General features: G+C 40.3%; 1 pseudogene; it reads right to left on the bottom strand.

Moving 5' to 3' along the window:
- LOC103741693 overlaps positions 1–2,142 on the bottom strand; it is a 56,256-nt pseudogene extending 54,114 nt beyond the window's left edge.
- Between the last annotated feature and the right edge of the window lie 2,125 nt (positions 2,143–4,267).

Here is a 4,267-nt window from a genome sequence, read left to right as displayed (position 1 = left end):
TTCTTTTTAGTTTTTGGACAGGGTGGCCTAAGGGACTCCCAGATAGTAATGCAGCATAGAACTGGGAAAATGAACAGTAGACCCCAAACTTATCTAAAGGAATATTGACAACTGATGCTGCTAGATGAGGAACAGCTGCGATCTTCCTAAAACAAGGATCTCTAGATAGGGTGACTAGATTCACCAGAAGGGCAAGTAGTGGGGAAGGGTAGGGGGTGCTGACAACACAGTAGATAGTAGCAGGGATATCAGAGTATAAGGGCTCTAGTTGGGGGAGGGAGGCTATGGGAGGGTGCTATCCAGGAAGTGGGTGTATAAAAACATTCTTCAAAGCATAAAAATTTGTTCCTTAATAATTAATAGATGTGAAAAACATTACCATTGAAATCTACCTGATGACTTTATATATCCATGCTCAGATGCCAAGGAGCTCAGAAAGTAACCAACTGTGACTATTATTTTTATTTTATGTGTATGAGTGTATTGCCTGCATGTATGCGAATGCACTTATGTCATGCAATGCGGAGGTCAGAAGAGGGCTTCAGATTCCCCTGGAACTGGAGTTAAGGACGGTGTGTAGCCGCCATGTAGGTGCTGGGAATCGAACCCAGGTCATCTGCAAGAGCAGTCAGTGCTCTTAACCGCTGAGCCATCTCTCCAGCCCAACCTAGATCTATTTTAAAAGATAAAAATATAATTCTTGAGGAAATATCACAGAAATGTATCCTCTTGCCTCCCAAACATCCTCTGAAAACTCAAGTAGAAAAATCTCTACCTTTAGCATTCTACCACCTATTACTGTTTTTCTTACTCCTAAAGAAATTACTATCTTCCAAAAGAATATCTTCCTCCCAAAATACAGAATATAAATAGTTTTCATATTTTGGTTATGACACAACTATAACACCTTATTCTTCCAAAGAGTCTCCTAGAATTCTTCCAAATAAAAAAAGGAAATAAAAAGTTAAAATTTATTTTTATTTTATGTGTATGAGTGTATTCCTGTACGCATGTATGTGCACTATATGTCATGCAATGCCCACAGAGGCCAGAAGAGGGGGCTAGAGCCCCTGGAACTGGAATTACAGACAGTTATTAGCAACCATGTGGGTGCTGGGAACTGAACCTGGGTCCTCTGAAAGAGCAGTCAGTGCCCTTAACCACTGAGCCATCTCTCCAGGCCCCAAAAGGAAATCTTTTTTAAAAAAATACTGTTATTTATTTTTTTTTAATTTTTTAAAAATTTATGTATTTTTATTTTATGTGTATGACTGTTATGCCTGCATGTGTGTAAGTGCACCCATGTCATGGAATGCCCATGGAGAATGGAAGAGGGAGTCAGATCCCCTGGAACTGGAGTTATGAATGGTTGTTAGCTTCCATGTTGGTGCTGGAATTCAAACCCAGGTCTTCTGCAAGAACAGCCAGTGTTCTTAACCACTGAGCCATCTATCCAACCCCCAAAAGGAAATCTTATAAAGTGATTCCCAACTCCTAATTCCCATCTGTATTTTGAATAACTGTCCTTTCCCTTTGGGGCAAGTGGCCATTCTTTCCTGGGTGCACTCACTTTTCGTCTTCTGTTTTAGCTTTTTCCATCTTGATTTCTGATTGTTTGCTCTCCACTTGAAGTTCTAACTTCTTGTTATTATAAAAAAAAAAAAAACTTGCTTTTCATTCAACTCTGATGGAGTTGAAGAGTTTTTCCTTTCCAGAGTCTGACACCTAAGAAGGATGAATATTTTTTTTTGTCCTTTTTGAGACAGGGTCTCCCTGTAGCCCCAGCTGTCCTGGAACTCACTATGTAGACCAGGCTGGCCTTGAACTCACAGAGATCCGCCTGCCTCTGCCTCCCCAGTGCTGGGATTAAAGGCATGCACCACAACACCCGGCCCGAAGGATGAATATTTTTTGAGGATAAACAATGTTCTGTCATTTCTTGGTGGTTTTTGTACAAATCCTCAGAAGACATAAAATACAGAACATTTTGGGTCTACAGGATTTGTGAAGGCAAAAGAAAACATTTTATTCTCTTTCCCTCTGTTTTCTTTTTGTTGTTTCTTCTTTGCTCCTTAACTAGACATGGCCGTATTTTAAACACTGACCGAAACGGTAATTGGTTGAAGATAAATCTCACGGCATAATCCCTGAGAACCTTTTGTAATTTAAAAAAAAAAAATGTAGTCATAAAGACTTGAATTTCTGACAGTCAGTAAGATGAAAAGAAAGCCTCCCTTCTGCCCCAACTTCTTTCTCTCTTCCTCTCTCTCTTATTTTCCTCACTATGCATCCCTAGCTGACCTGGAACTCTGTATATAGACAAGCCTGGCCTCAAATTCACAGAGGTCTGCCTGCCTCTGCCTCCGAGTGCTGGAATTAAAGGCACACGTCACCATGCCCAGCCCTTCACCTAAGGTTCTCTTAAAGATCAGAATGGGAATTTCAGTGGAATAGCAGCAAAAACAAAACAGCAAAAGCAGTTCTATATGAGCCTCTTGAAGCTCCTTAAACAGAGAATTCAACAGTGTTTCCACTTTCCTTCCAGCCAATTACCCTCCAATCTCATGTGAATGCCAGATTCACATGAGATTATCATTAGAGATGAAATTAATGCTGTGTGAGAAAACAGTCTGAGCCTTTGGTATGCCACACATTCAATATTTCATATAATGCTATGTATGTTGTAGGAATTTTGACAAAGCTGAGGCTCAGTGAGGTTAAACCACTTGTCCAGTGTCACATCAACTTAATTTAACTTTGTTTTGCTATGCTTTACCTAACTTTTTAAAATGTATTTGTTTGTCTTACATTTTATGTATGTTGGGCATGTGTGTAGAAATCAGAGGAGAACTTGGGGGAATCAGTTCTGTCTTTCCACAGGGACTGATCTCAGGTTGTCAGGCTCAGCAGCAAATGCCTTTACCCACTAAGTCTTCTGACTTCTGGCCTTGCACATTCTAGGCAAGTACTCTTCCACTCAGCTACAACCCCAGTCCTTGGATGGCTTCTTAAATCAAGAAAAACTAGCAAATAACAAATTCTCAATTTATGTTAGTTTTAATAACTGATTGGAACAGTTGATTGGAATAGATAACTGATTGGAACAGTGGATGGATGGATGGATGGATGGATGGATGGATGGATGGATGGATGGATGGATGGATGGGACTGGAGTGATGGCTCAGTGGTTAAGAGAACTGGCTGTTCTTGCAGAGGACCTGGGTTCGATTCCAGCACCCACATGGCAGCTAACTTAACATCTTAACTTCTTAACTCCAGTTCCAGGGGAATTTGACCCCCTCTTCTGACTTCTGTGGGCACTGGATGACACGAGTACACTTACATACATGCAGGCTCATACACATAAAATAAAAATAAATATTTTTAAAAAGACGGATGGATGGATGGATGGATGATAGATAAGTGAGAGAGCGGGAGAGAGGCAATACATTCTTACACATAAAATAAAAGTAATATATAAAACAAAAAAGAAAAAATCTCAAGAGTTGGCAGAATTAATGAGTTCAATAGTGTCCAGAACGAACATATGAAAAGTAGCCTCAGCTGGATGTGGTGGTACACACCTTTAATTCCAGGACTTGGGAGGCAGAGGCAGGTGGATCTCTGAGTTTGAGGCCAGCCTGGTCTACATAGTGAGTTCCAGGCCAGCTGGGGCTACAGGGAGACCCTGTCTCAAAAAGACCAAAAGGAAAACCAAGAAAGAAAAGTAGCCTCATACCAAAACACATGAAATTTCAGAGTGCTTGGAACAAGGGAAGAACCTTTAGAAAGGAAGAAAACCAACAACAAAAAAGTTTCATACAGAAATAATCAGAATCAGAATGACAATGTGTTTCTCATCAGTAATAGTGGAAACTAGAATACAAAGAAACAATGCTTTCAAAATTCAGGTTGATCTGGGTGTAGTGGCACATGCCTTTAATCCCAGCACTTGGGAGGCAGAGGTCAGCCTGGTCTATATAGTGAGTTCCAGGCCAACTAGGGCTATATAGTGAGACCCTGTCTCAAAAATAAAATTCAGGTTGAAAGTAACCAGTCTAGAATTCTGTATGTAGCTAAACTGTCTATGAAGTATAAGGATGGAGGGAATTTTGGGTGGACAAATCTCAGAAAAACCTACTCCTCGCATATCCTTTCTTGGTAAGTCAGGAGAGATACAGTATACTCTAATGGGGAAAAAAGAGCAAGAAATGCATTGAATTAAGGAAGCAGATTTAATATTGGACAGCTGAAGGAATTCTACAGG

Source organism: Nannospalax galili, unplaced genomic scaffold, assembly GCF_000622305.1.
Source record: "Nannospalax galili isolate Female #2095 unplaced genomic scaffold, S.galili_v1.0 scaffold741, whole genome shotgun sequence".
Lineage (NCBI taxonomy): Eukaryota > Metazoa > Chordata > Mammalia > Rodentia > Spalacidae > Nannospalax > Nannospalax galili.
The sequence above is the reverse complement of the archived record's forward strand: the minus strand, read 5'-3'. Positions and strand labels throughout refer to the sequence as shown.